The following is a 14697-nucleotide window of genomic DNA, read 5'->3' on the forward strand; positions in this document are numbered from 1 at the left end:
GCTGTACATGCATGACTGTGTCTACTACCCAGGGCCAGTTGTAGACTTTTTGCTGCTTGAGGCAAACTTGTGAGTATGCGCCAACCCCTCCTCCAATTTGCAATGATTGCACAGCAACTGACAATTTACTCTGCTTCATTTAATGTTCTCACAAGCTGCAGCCCAACACAATAGCACACTGGCTGCACAGCTGGCTGTGAGTCTGTGACAAACTTCCCACTCTCAGTCACTCCATTTCTCTTCAGTCAGGACAGCAGTGCCACCACCTCCCTTCTGCTGTGAAAGTCAAATGAAACACTGCTGCTCTCCTGCCTCCCCCCTCCTCACACACGATCAGACTCCTCACACAGCACAACAAGCTGCTTTTCCCCAATGATGACCTTTTTCACCTTGCTCTCCTCTTGACTGCATGCTGTTAGTGTAAACGCAGTACAAACACGCTGCCCCTGCGATCTCTGCGTGTGATGCAAATGTTTCACCTTGCTTCATGAGAGCACCGGCCCTGCTACTACCCATGAGAATGGGCACATTGCATGGTAAACCAGTGAGCAGGTAGGTAACAGGCAGCAGAACCAGTCCTCCTGCTATTTGTGAGCGATCACCTAGCTTACTAAGTGAATCAACTGGTAATATTTTCCTTTCACTGATGGTAGGTTTGTAAACTGAACTTTAAAAATATCAGTGTAATGACATATTTTGATTTCTTAAAAAGATTCTGAAAAGGAAGTAGGAAATAAGTGTTTCTGATGTTTTTATGGCAATGTTTCTTGAAAATAAAAAATAAAATCTTAACTTTCTTGAGAACTCACATGAGGAACCTGCATGCTGTTTGAATTTTTTTGACCCACTTAAGATATCTCCTGTGCATCAGTGCAAGGCTATAGAAGACTCTGAGACCACAGATGAAAGGTGTAAATCAGGGCATGTCACTGAAACGTGAGATATTTTTCTTCTATGTGTGTCAGTTCTAGTCACTATGGTTGGAAGCGCTCTGGGTACTTACATACATGGTTATATATGTGCAAAGGTGGATCAGAGCATCACCAGGCCGCCTCCGAATGGCCACCAATCAGAGGTGCGCTGAGCCCCCCCAAGAAACTACAAACGCACCTTGAAACCAAAAAGAATCTCTGCATAAACATCAATAAGCAATGCTATTACATGGGGGCAGCTGACCAAAGTTACTTACATTTGTACATGGCGAGGAAAGGAACAGCGCTACATAAAAACAGACTGCATCCTTATGACTACCTGCTTGAGAGTGCAAGCCCCACTAGTGGGATAAAATACACACCCAGCATTCAAATAAAATGCACCTGTCTACCATTGGAGGATGTTGGTTTCTGTAACAGCTTGCATGCAGCTTATTAAGTACTCGTCCCTCCCACTGCGAAGAAGTCATCCCCCATGGGAGGGGCCCTAACACTAGCTAATCCTAAATTATGCATATGCATAGCCTGGGTGTGCTACTAAGTAAAAAAAATTGCGCAAAGGTGGATCAGCGCATCACCAGGCCGCCTCCGAAAGGCCACCAATCAGAGGTGCACTGAGCCCCCCCAAGAAACTACAAACGCACCTTGAAACCAAACAGAAGCTCTGCATAAACATCAATAAGCAATGCTATTAAATGGGAGCAGCTGATCCACCTTTGCGCAATTTTGAATTTTTACTTGGTAGCGCATCCAGGCTATGCATATGCATAATTTAGGATTAGTTAGTGTTAGGGCCCCTCCCATGGGGGATGACTTCTTTGCAGTGGGAGGGACGAGTACTTAATAAGTCGCATGCAAGCTATTACGGAAACCAACATCCTCCAATGGTAGACAGATGCTATCTGTTTTTAAGCAGCACTGTTCCTTTCATCACCATGGTTATATGTGTATCTGCACGTTTACCAGAAATGGATTAAGATGTAATGGGGCTGTAGGCAAGGTAGTAGATTTGGGGCCTCCTTGTGGTCCTTTTGGTAAGCTGAAGTGAGTAGAGGTCAGAGAAGGTGGCTGGTGGGTCCCAGTACTAGCTGTACAGGCACAAAACACTCCTGGTAATGGGAGTGTATCACAGCCGTGTACAGGTGGTGAACCGCAACTGGACGCAACTGAGATATATACCTGGGGACACAGCATAGGAACGGAGGGGTTCAGGAGAACAGCGATGGAGCCCTCAGCAGGCATGGGGCAGGAGAGAGCCCCAGGTATGTATTAAAGCTGCTTATTTCATCATCTCTGGTTTCCTTTAATATAGCCATGGATTGTAAGAATACACCAGTACTTTATGTAACATTTTTAATTGGGTAGCTAAATATATTTTCATAAGCAAACTTGAGAACACTCAGTTCACTTTGTCAGGCATGGTTTTTTGAAAAATGTTGGTAGTTATGTCTATTGCAGTCACTGTTCCCTGTTGCTCGACTTCCTTCTGAAATTGCCCACAACTATCTTGAGAGCGTGATCCAGAAGAATTCTAATTGATTTATCTGTCCCACCACTGTTCCATACTGTTATGTATTAAATAGGTTTAATTATTGTCCTCAATCCTGTCCCTCCACTGGCTTTTATCAGTACAGGTTTAGTTAGAGCTGACAATTTATGGCCCAGGCCAACAACTCGGCCTAGCTAGGTGGCTATGTTCCTATCCTCAGCTGGTAATTTTATCTGCTACTGCTATATTAAAAATCAAATTGAAAATACCTCTTTTTGAAAATGTTAAGGAGGAACTGCAGTGAAAATAATTAATGAAAAAAACTGCTTAATTTTTACAATCATAAATTATAAATAATTTAGTCAGTGTTTGCCCATTGTAAAAAAATGTTTTCCCTGATTTACATTCTGATATGTATCACGTGACAACATTTTTACATTTTGACTGCTGTTATTTCCCACAATGCAACAAGGTTCCCAAAACATATATGCGTTTTTGTATGCATTTTTGATATGCATTTTATGAAAGACAAAAAGCATTTAAAAAGCATTCAAACACAATACATCTGCGTCACCATAGACATTAATTATGTGCGTTTTTGATGCGTTTTGGAAAAATATGCAGCAAGACCTGCGTTTTTAAAAACGCACACAGCAGAACGCGAATATATGTGTTTTTTCATGCATCCCATTCACTTGCATTATGTGCGGTTTCGCTGTGTTTCCTGCAATGCTAGCGTTTCTGCGTAGTGTGTTCCTACCCTGAAAGGGGACCAATCGAATTCTGCCAAGGTGGTACTCAATTGGCCCTTTTTCAAGCTGCACACATTTGCATACAAAGTCACCTCTGAATTATTTGCATGTCATTGACCAGCGTTTACTACTGAAGTTCTGTTTACTGCAAAGGGTGGAAGGAAGTGCTGCACTGATTCCTGTATAACTAAAATACCTAGGCTAATCATATTTACAACCAACTTTATGGCTAGGTTCACTATTGGCATTGCGTTTCCCATAAAAGCAGAAACACAGTGCAGCGTAATGGTAAAGTTGCGCTACACATTATCCGCGTGTTGCAGTGAAGCATACAGCCGATGAAAAGTATGCTTCACCATCATGGAGCTTGCAGGAACCCACAGCAATGGGATGCCACACACCGTGAATGTTGAATAGGTGATGCATTGCAGAATGAGATTATGCATTACAAATCTACTGTTATGTTGCACCACAACACCCCACTGTGAACCTAGTCTGTGGGTCCATTCACACTCGGGCGCTCTGTGCCTCTCATCCATGCTTTGCTGATCACCGCCGATCAGCAAAGCACTGCTGCACCTAGAGTTGAGCCGAAATTTTCGTAATTTCGCATTACTATAATTACGCATGCGAAATTTGCGATTACGATGCGAAATTAGCGTAGCGAAATTGCCATTAAAATCGTAATTGAAAATACCGTAAGCGTAATTTTCAACGCGAAATTTCGCGTTTCGTTCATGCCGTAATTTCGCATTAAACGCTACCGTAATTTCGCATTAAACCGTAACGCTCCGTATAATATAAAAAAGCCGCCGATTTTAAGGGTTAATAGCAAAGCCCCCTTAAATGCTAAGAGCCTCAAATTTGGAGAATATATTAAGGAGATCAGGAGGAATAAGAGGAAAATTTTTTTTTGCAAAAAGACCTTATAGTTTTTGAGAAAATCGATGTTAAAGTTTCAAAGTAAAAATGTATACATTTAAAAACCCGCCGACTTTAACGGTTAATAGCAAAGCCTGCTTAAAGTTTAGGAACACCAAATTCCTAGGGTATATTAAGGGGATCAGTGGGAATAAGAGGAAAAAATTTTTTTTTCAAAAAGACCTTATAGTTTTTGAGAAAATCGATTTTTAAATTTCAAGGGCAAAAATGTCTTTTAAATGCGGAAAATGTCAGTTTTTTTTGCACAGGTAACAATAGTGTATTATTTTCATAGATTCCCCCAAGTGGGAAGAGTTTTACTTACTTCGTTCTGAGTGTGGGAAATATAAAAAAAAAACGACGTGGGGTCCCCCCTCCCAGACCTCTTTAACCCCTTGTCCCCCATGCAGGCTGGGATAGCCAGAATGCGGAGCACCGGCCGCGTGGGGCTCCGCACCCTGACTATACCAGCCCGCATGGTCCATGGATTGGGGGGTCTCGGAAGGGGAGGGGCAGCCAAGCTTTCCCCTCCCCCTCCGAGCCCTTGTCCAATCCAAGGACAAGGGGCTCTTCTCCACCTCCGATGGGCGGTGGAGGTGGAGGCCGCGATTTCCTGGGTGGGGGGTTCATGGTGGAATCTGGGAGTCCCCTTTAAAAAGGGGTCCCCCAGATGCCCACCCCCCCTCCCAGGAGAAATGAGTATAGAGGTACTTGTACTCCTTACCCATTTCCTTTAAGAGTTAAAAGTAAATAAACACACAAACACATAGAAAAAGTATTTTAATTGAACAAAAAACATAACCACGAAAAAAGTCCTTTAATATTCTTAATTAACCATTAATACTTACCTGTCCCTTTAAATAAATGATCCCACGCAATATCCTCGGAAATGTTCTATCAGTTACAATGTAACAAAGTTATTACAATGTAACAACTTTGTTACATTGTAACTACGCCGCACCCGACGTCACTCGCCGCACGGACCCGACAGAGCTCTGAGCTATATAGCTCAGAGCTCTCTAAGCATCTTTGTATTTGGGCTCCAAGGAGCCCCATTGGTCCTTAGCAGACCAATGGGGTTCCTTCTGATTTGAAGGAACCCCATTGGTCTGCTAAGGACCAATGGGGCTCCTTGGAGCCAAAATACAAAGATGCTTCTCAGAGCTCTGAGCTATATAGCTCAGAGCTCTGTCGGGTCCGTGCAGGACGCTAAGTCCCCGCCGGCTCCGCTGCCCTCCCCGCCTCTCCCACATGTCACCCACATGTCACCCACATGTGGGTGACATGTGGGTGACAGATGTGGGCGGGGTGGACAGCGGGAGCCGGCGGGGACTTAGCGTCCTGCAAGGACGCGTAAGTGTATGCGGCGGGTGAGCGGCGAGTGACGTCGGGTGCGGCGTAGTTACAATGTAACAAAGTTGTTACATTGTAATAACTTTGTTACATTGTAACTGATAGAACATTTCCGAGGATATTGCGTGGGATCATTTATTTAAAGGGACAGGTAAGTATTAATGGTTAATTAAGAATATTAAAGGACTTTTTTCGTGGTTATGTTTTTTGTTCAATTAAAATACTTTTTCAATGTGTTTGTGTGTTTATTTACTTTTAACTCTTAAAGGAAATGGGTAAGGGGTACAAGTACCTCTATACTCATTTCTCCTGGGAGGGGGGTGGGCATCTGGGGGACCCCTTTTTAAAGGGGACTCACAGATTCCACCATGAACCCCCCACCCAGGAAATCGCGGCCTCCACCTCCACCGCCCATCGGAGGTGGAGAAGAGCCCCTTGTCCTTGGATTGGACAAGGGCTCAGAGGGGGAGGGGAAAGCTTGGCTGCCCCTCCCCTTCCGAGACCCCCAATCCATGGACCATGCGGGCTGGTATAGTCAGGGTGCGGAGCCCCACGCGGCCGGTGCTCCGCATTCTGGCTATCCCAGCCTGCATGGGGACAAGGGGTTAAAGAGGTCTGGGAGGGGGGACCCCACGTCGTTTTTTTTTATATTTCCCACACTCAGAACGAAGTAAGTAAAACTCTTCCCACTTGGGGGAATCTATGAAAATAATACACTATTGTTACCTGTGCAAAAAAAACTGACATTTTCCGCATTTAAAAGACATTTTTGCCCTTGAAACTTAAAAATCGATTTTCTCAAAAACTATAAGGTCTTTTTGAAAAAAAAAAATTTCCTCTTATTCCCACTGATCCCCTTAATACACCCTAGGAATTTGGTGTTCCTAAACTTTAAGCAGGCTTTGCTATTAACCGTTAAAGTCGGCGGGTTTTTAAATGTATACATTTTTACTTTGAAACTTTAACATCGATTTTCTCAAAAACTATAAGGTCTTTTTTAAAAAAAAAAATGTTCCTCTTATTCCTCCTGATCTCCTTAATATATTCTCCAAATTTGAGGCTCTTAGCATTTAAGGGGGCTTTGCTATTAACCCTTAAAGTCGGCGGCTTTTTTATATTATACGGAGCGTTACGGTTTAACGCGAAATTACGGTAGCGTTTAATGCGAAATTACGGCATGAACAAATACCCATTGTAATGCGAAAATTACACGAAAATTACGCTTACGCGAAATTTCGCGAAATCCTTCTTCATTACGATTATGTACTTACGGCCATAATCGTAATTACACTAATTACGCGAAATTTCGCGAAATCGTAATTAGGTCATTACGCTCATCTCTAGCTGCACCAGCACTGCACAAGTAATTCTATGCGATTACTCTCAATGCAGTAATTGCAGCGACTGAACCGATCACAAACACGCCACATGCAGCATTTTCTAGTCGGTTGCATTGCGATTCTCATTCACTGGAAAATGTGTTCTGTTTTGTGTACATGGTGAAATATATAGCACACAGTGGCTATATATATATATATATATATATATATATATATATATATACTGTCCATCCTCTGATTAAAGGACATCACTTCCTCTCTCTGAAAAGTTCAGGTCTTACGACATTGCAGGCTGTTGATTTAGTGGACCTCTCACAATGCAATAACGTGACTGCCAAGCGAGAGATATAAATAACACTCGTGTTCTTTTTATAACTCGTAGCTGGGCTAAATATAGCCTTCTCTTACTATTCTGCTTCAGTGGACAAAATAAATAGATTAAAAGGAGTTTTTCTGAATGATCAGAGTCACCAACGCTGACAGCACTGGAAGTTCAAACATCTGTGTCTACCGTCTGACATGCTGCTGACTCCCTTCAAACGCTAACGTTCTCGAAAACAAGAAAATTGCAAGTGATTTTATTTTCTACAAGCTGGCACTTCTTCACAAATCTCCCTCCCACATGAGAGAGCGATTAGACCTGTGGTTGCTCCAAAGACTATTTTTTTTTCTTTTTTGGGCTGTTTTTTTGTTTAGTTGTCTGAGTGTGTTTGTTCTTTTAAAGTCTGAGGGTTGTTTTTACAGCTCTGCTCAATGCAGGTGTTTAGAAGCAGTGCACACAAGTGCCAGCACTTTCATGTTTCCTTGTATTTCTGATGAAAGGGGAATTAGGAATCTCGTCCTGACAGCAGCTATTTCTGTTTTAAAATAGAATGAAAGAGTTCAAAAGATGGAAGGGAAGACATGAAAGTAAGGTAGTAGTCAGCCCAGGTGTCCGCGTCGTATAAACTTATAAGACTTGCACATTTTTGTCACATGTATAAATTTCAAATTAATGAAAACACTGTGTTTATAGGTGCAGGTGTATCCAGTGTTATTACACGCTCACACGATACTGTGTTCCAGCTAGCAGACTGCACGAGACACAGGAGGAGACCTGCACAGCTCACATAGCTGAAGATAACCGCATACTGCAAGACTGGAAAAAGTGGGTGATATGAGGCAGATACCTAAATAAACAACTGTGAAAAGGGGTGCAGTGAAAAATGGCGTGGGATAAATAAGGGCGCACGGAGAGGCCGATAAAGTTATTTAAAACGCTATTTACCGTTTTAATCAAAGTGCGCTGCAGCTTACCCCTGCTTCTATTGAAGCCCCGTCATAGAACCGGCAGACTTTTGTGGATGATCGGCTCAGGCAAGTGCCTGCAGCCGCGATGATTGCAGAGGCAGGACTGTGCGCTGATGGCCCTACAGTTCCGGATAGTGATGGGTCATTCGCGAACGTGCTGCGAACGACAAGAGCCGGTTCTCGGGTTTGAAAGAGCCGATGCCTCAGCCACCCCACACAGCTCTGATTTGCTGTGTAATAAAGGGCGCTGAGGCATGCTGGGAGATGTAGTCCTCCTCTTGCAGCTTGTAGGAGTGTATGGGGCGGAGCAGAGCAGTAGCAGGAGGGATTGCCCCAGTCAGAGAAGCAGTCTGGAGTTGTCATGGAGACGGGGGCGGGGCTTTTACTCTGATTCTGAGTGGTGTACAGTGATATTTAATGAAGAGCCGATTCAGAGCCATAAGAGCCGGCTCTTTAATGGGAGCCGATTCAGAAGAGCCGATTCTCCGAGAAGAGCCGGAATTCCCATCACTAGTTCCGGAGCTGTGACCGCTCCTCTGCCTAACCAGCTTGCACTGTGCTCCATGATTTTTGGTCAGGCAGAGGAGCGGTCACAGCTCCGGAACTGTGGGGCTATCAGCCACTGTCCTGCCTCTGAAATCATCGCGGCTGCAGGCACTTGCCTGTGCCGATCATCCACAAAAGTCTGCCGGTTCTATGATGGGGCTTCAATAGAAGCAGGGGTAAGCTGCAGCGCACTTTGATTAAACTGGTAAATAGCGTTTTAAATAACCTGCGCCAATTTTTAACCGTTAAAACGCTAAATAGCGTTTTATAATGTAACTTAATGTGGCGCCATTATTGTACCGGCTGTGCTGTGCGCCGTTATTATCTGCTCCGGTGAAAAGTATATGTGACATGTCTTTCCAGGGAAAAAATAATAATTTTACCCACCTGTATGAAAATTAATAAGCCAGCATTACTGGTTTTACTAAACAGAAATTTGACTTCTTGAAACAGAAAATATTTGCGATGATCCAGGTTGGAGTGTGCATATGAGGTGTCCCACAATGCATCACTGCTCAATATGCAAATGATCCCATTGTTGTATTTATGCTCACTCCAACCTGAATAATCGCAAATGCCTTCTGTTTTAAGAAGACACATTTCTGTTTTGCATATAATTTTGGTCCCTTTCAGCTCCTTACACACTACTAGGAGTTCTGGTTCACCATGAGCTTGCTGGGCAATCTGTATTACTCGTTCTGTGACTCAACTTTACTCTGCTTTCTAACTCAGAAATACAGCCTGGGCACAGCCCCTCCCACAGCCTAAAAAAATTCAATCTGACTCAGCAGATGTGCCACTCAAGTATTATTACTAAGAAAAAAAAGTTGAAAAAGAAGTGCCTGAAATGCTTAGAAACACCCCTGGTTAGTGTGCCAGCCCAAGTGTAAATATAACCCCAACCACCCCCTCCCACCCCCCACTTTGCGCACCTGTACGTTTTGCTGGCCAGGCCTACTTACACCGCTGCTAAATTCATGTACATTTGGCTCCACCCATGGACATACCCACATCCTCGCCCATTTTCAGCGCTGGATCCTAGCAATGCCCCTGGTGTAAAGAACAGATACGGGTATAGTGTACAATTTATAAGGGCCAGTGCACACCAAAAAACACTAGCGTAAAAGCAAACGCTTAGCGCTTTTTGAAGTGATTTTTTTAAGGAGATTCTAGGCATGTGCCTATCAATTTTCTAAGCATGCCTAGCGTTTTTTGGAGCATTTTGATGTAACGTTTTTTATATTTTGTTACAGTAGTGCTGTAACTGAACAGCTTCGGTAACAAAAATGCTTGGAAAATCGGTCGGATCTAGCGCTTTTCAGAGCGATTTTTCACCTCCCTATACTTAACATTGAGGCTGAATTGCCTCAGAAATCAGCAAAAATGCTGCAGGACTCGAGTTTGTGTTTGGGGAAAAAACGAATCGCTCTGGTGTGCAACATCCCATTGCAATACATTAGCCAAGAGGTTTTCAAAGTGCAAGCGTTTTTAAAAACGCTCAGTACCGCTCTTGGTGTGCACCAGATGCAACCTCCCGACACTCTATGGTGTCCCTCATAACACCTGCAGAAGCAGAAATAGTGTATGACACCTGAATCTCCTCTCTGATCCTCTCAAGCCTGTATGGGAGGGAAGGGGGGCTTTATTCATCTGTCTGTCCTGGCTGTTGACTTGGTCACCTTTAGGCCTGGAACCCACTGCAAAACGCTATCGCTAATCGCAAGCGCTAGTATTTTGTATGAGCAGTTGGTCAGCGGTTTTATGAGCGTTTTAGGAAGTGATTTTACAAAGTGTATCAATTTGCCAGCGATTGTGTAGCGATTAGTGATTAGCGTTTTAAAGGGAAGGTTCAGGGTGGCTCTTAAAAAAATAAAAATGCCCATCAACTTACCTGGGGCTTCCTCCAGCCGTGGGCAGCCAGGACGTGCCCTCGGCGCCGCTCCGCAGGCTCCCGGTCCCCTCCGGTGGCCGACCCGACCTGGCCAGGCCGGCTGCCAGGTCGGGCTCTTCTGCGTTTCAAAATGCGCCTCACGGGGGCGCGCTGACGTCATCGGACGTCCTCCGGGCTGTACTGCGTCGGCCACCGGAGGGGACCGGGAGCCTGCGGAGCGGCGCCGAGGGCACGTCCTGGCTGCCCACGGCTGGAAGAAGCCCCAGGTAAGTGGATGGGCATTTTTATTTTTTTAAGAGCCACCCTGAACCTTCCCTTTAAAGTCTGGTTGGTCATTTCAATTAATTTTAATTTTGTTACAGTGTGTGGTAACGTTAAAACGTTAGAAAAATCGCTCCATGCAGGTTTTGATGAGCGATTATGCCAGCGTTTATATACTTTACATTGAAGCGCTAACGCTCCCAAAATGCTGCATGTCCTGCGTTTGCGATTTGAGGAATCGCAAACGCTCCAGTGGAAGTTGCCCCATCCATTTACATTAGCTGAGTGTTTTGGCAAAACGCTAGCGTTCTGTAACGCTCCAAAAATGCTCTCAAAATCGCCCTTGTGGGTTCCAGCCCTCATGGTTTGAACCCAAATGTCTTTTCTGAATAAAAACAAGCTGCATGCTTTCCTTTCTTTCCTTTCATGCATGCTGCATGCTTTCCTCTGAAACAGCACTATGTCCACGTAGCTCCCAACTGTCCCTTTATTGGACAGACAGTCCCTCTTTGGGAACCCAGTCCCTCTGTCCCTCTTTCTTCCTTATTGTCCCTCTTTCAGGACTGATGTACAGATCTATGTAAATATATAACATGTTCTACTAAAAAAATGTGTTTTAACTGACTCTAAACTTTATTTCCATCATCTAAATGGATATATTTCTTATTTTTAAATGTTATAATGAAGAAAAACTGTATTTTCATTTATTCATATTAGTCTATTATAACTTCTGTGGACTGTGCTGCCAGTGTGGAATTTTATTTTTACACTTTTGGTCCGCTTTAAAGGGACCCTGAGCAGTGATCTAAAATGGGGCTTCCTTCAGCCCCTCGTAGTCCGTGAGGTGCCCCGGGCCCCCTCTGTTCTTCCAACGGTGGCTCCATTAGAGTGGTGACTTCAGCCATAGTCTTACACACCTGCCCATGTGCCCGTCTTGCTCATGTGCTTGTCGGCGTGAGCGCTCTGCGCATGCACTGTTCATTATTTCAAAACCATGCGTGTGCAGAACACTCACGCCAATGTGCACACGAGCGAGATGGGTGCACAGAGGGGCCGCGTATGCACAGTTGCACACGACTTTGGCTGAAATCACTGCTCTAAGGGAGCCACCGTGAGAAGAACGGAGGGAGCCCAGAGGGCGCTGGGGGACCTCATGGTCTATGAGGGGCTGGAGGAAGCCCCAGGTAAGTTAATTTGCCCATTTTAGATCCCTGCTCAGGGTCCATTTAAGGTGCAATATTATAGATAGGGTTATCAAGGATAGTGGTTAGAAAGGGGTTAAGGTCAAGGATAGGCATTAGGTACAGGACAGATGGGAAGTGCCAGGGTGACTACGCCATGCAGAGAGACATAGGATGCCAGGACATGTTGTTTTCGGTACTTAAAATGATATCCTGTTAAGCAATGCTTGGTGCCAAATGCCTATGTACATAGCACTGGGGTAAATATTACAAATATACCCTCAAACTCCTATCCCATCATAAACTAGGTGGTTAACATTGATTTAATCAATTTTTGCTAAATACTGTGATGAAACGCGGAAAAGCCGCTGTCTCTCAAGGCGAGGTGGCTGTTTCCGCGTCCAGCATGGCGTCACAACGCGGAAAAAACGCCGCATGCCGCTTAGGCAGAGCGGCGGAATCCGCATTGGGAACGGCGGAATCTGCATTGGAGGCGGCTCCCGCACTCAGTTCACTGGATACATTGCAAAACAGTACTGGTGTGGCTGGGACTGATAGTCCACCAAGATTCAGACTTACACGCGCGCGAGCACAGAGGCAGAGTTTAAATAGCAGTTAGAAGGGTGTCGGCTGACCAGCTGGGTCAGCTGACAAATTCCACTGCTCCCATTGGACCAGCAATTAGGGAGGTCCTGGAAAGGTCCTAGAGTATATATACTGCTGGTTGTTCACTTGCTCGTTGTCTGGCGTGCGATCACACATGTGGGAGCACCCAGATCCGTAGTCAGATCCGCAAGTGTGCCGGGACCAGCTGGAGCTGTAATCCTACACTTAGCTAGATTCTGTTGATAGCTAAAGTACTAGTTTGATTGTGATTATTTGTTATGACTTTTGCCTGCCTTGACTATCCTCCTGAACTCTGATCTTGCACCTCGATATTTCTGATACTCTGTTGCCGAACCCCGGCTCATTCCTTGACTCTGCTTCTGCCTCCTGATTTTGTACCCTGATATTTCTGATGCCCCGTTGCTGAACCCTGCCTGTACTTTGACTCCGCCTTTGCCTTCTGATCTTGTACTTTATCTGTCCGTGTGTGTACGACCTGGCTTGTCCGACCTCGAGAACCGACCTTACTGTTAGAGGCGGTTCCTCGCTCTGTTAGTGATCCTTCCTCCTGAAGGTTACTTTCAGTCTGTCCTTCCTACTGTCAGTCTGACTCCTCCCGTCTTGGAGAGCTCAGGTCTGCGGAAGGAATCTGTGCAGTACTCCTTGCTGCACTGAGGCCTAGTCCTCAAAGTGTTCCTGTTACACCAAACACTACACTCTACTCAGGTGAACAGAGGTTAGCTAGTATATCGGATTATCAGTGATACTGCAGATCACGTATAATCTGGTATACATCTGTATTTCCAGTGATTCTGCAGATCACTGGTAATCAGGTCCTCTCTGTGCTTCACCGATCGTTACAAATACAAACACAAGTTCAGCTTCAGGGGAGAAAACAGAAAATAAAGCTATTGTTTAAAGATCCTCTGCCAGCATAGGCAAATTCTGCAAGAGTTGCTATATTCCCATCCCACCAGGAGAGAACAACTTTTATTTATTGTAACATGTTAAACATGCCTTTATGTTTTGTGGGCTGTGCTGGAGCCGAGTTCCCATAAAGAGATCGGTTATGTGCAACGTTACAACGGTCTTGTGCACTCAGCCTTACCTTTGTCCTAACAGCTCTCACCTCAGGTAACCTTGCCCTGCAAGTCAACACAGCTTAATCCCGTGGCTGTGTCTTCCAAGAGAGTGCATAATCAGCCACTGTCTGTTTATGAGACCTACAACAGCCACTTACAAGAGAGAAAATACTTGCATAAAATGTGTTGTGGGAGCTACAAGCTTATCACATCCACTTACTCAGCGCTGCATGGAATAAACACACAAACCACATATTTGGCAACATCTCTGTGGAATAAAGGGACTTAAAAGACTCATCACAATTAGAGCCAGAAATCATTCCCACCAGAAACAGCTGATTGTATTTTTGTGTCACATTAGATAGATGATTTAGTGAGCTTAATGTGGGAGAGTCTCAGGATGGGAAAAAGCTGTGAAATCTAGTTAAATATACGTGTGGAAGAAGGAAAACTCATCTTTCAATGCCGCTCATTCTTTTGGTGTTTTCTTCACTGGATATATTGTATGCTGCATAGGCCACATAGATCATGGCCTAGGACAGTAAGACTACAAGAGGATGGTAACCTGGTGACCCTGGCATTACATAACTTTGCTAGGGCCTCTGCCCACTGGCAAATGCAATAGGTTCAAAGGAATTCAGCATGCACTGTGTCTGAAATTCAGCAGGAATAGTATCACACTAGTGCACAAAGCAAGGTCCATAAAGACATGAATGCGCAAGTTTGGTGTGGAGGAACTTGAATGGCCAGCAGAGACCTCAACCCATCAGAGCCGAGGGATGAATCAGTGTGGAGACTGCCAGCCAGGCCTTCTCATCCAATAGCTGTGCCTGACCTCACAAATGCTCTTCTGGAGATTGGACAAAAATACTTATTAGCACATTCCTAAATCTTGTGAAAAGCCTTCCCAGAAGAGCTGAAGATGTTTTAGCTGCAAATGATTGGCAACTCCATATTAAGGAGAACCCAAGGTGGGCAATGCTGTAAAAAAATAAATAAAAAAAATGCTACCTGATCCGGGAGGCTAGCTGGATCAGGTAGCCTCAAATCCTT

General features: G+C 44.6%; 1 long non-coding RNA gene across 1 annotated transcript in view; it reads left to right on the forward strand.

The window, feature by feature from the left end:
- The first annotated feature begins 7873 nt into the window (after positions 1-7873).
- The window catches only part of LOC137553481 (uncharacterized), an 86136-nt gene continuing 79312 nt past the window's right edge, over positions 7874-14697 (forward strand). The window contains exon 1 of the long non-coding RNA XR_011027258.1: positions 7874-7934. This is a non-coding gene — a long non-coding RNA (uncharacterized lncRNA). The remainder of the gene's footprint in view (positions 7935-14697) is intronic.

The sequence above is a fragment of the Hyperolius riggenbachi genome, chromosome 1 (assembly GCF_040937935.1).
Source record: "Hyperolius riggenbachi isolate aHypRig1 chromosome 1, aHypRig1.pri, whole genome shotgun sequence".
Classification (NCBI taxonomy): Eukaryota; Metazoa; Chordata; class Amphibia; order Anura; family Hyperoliidae; genus Hyperolius; species Hyperolius riggenbachi.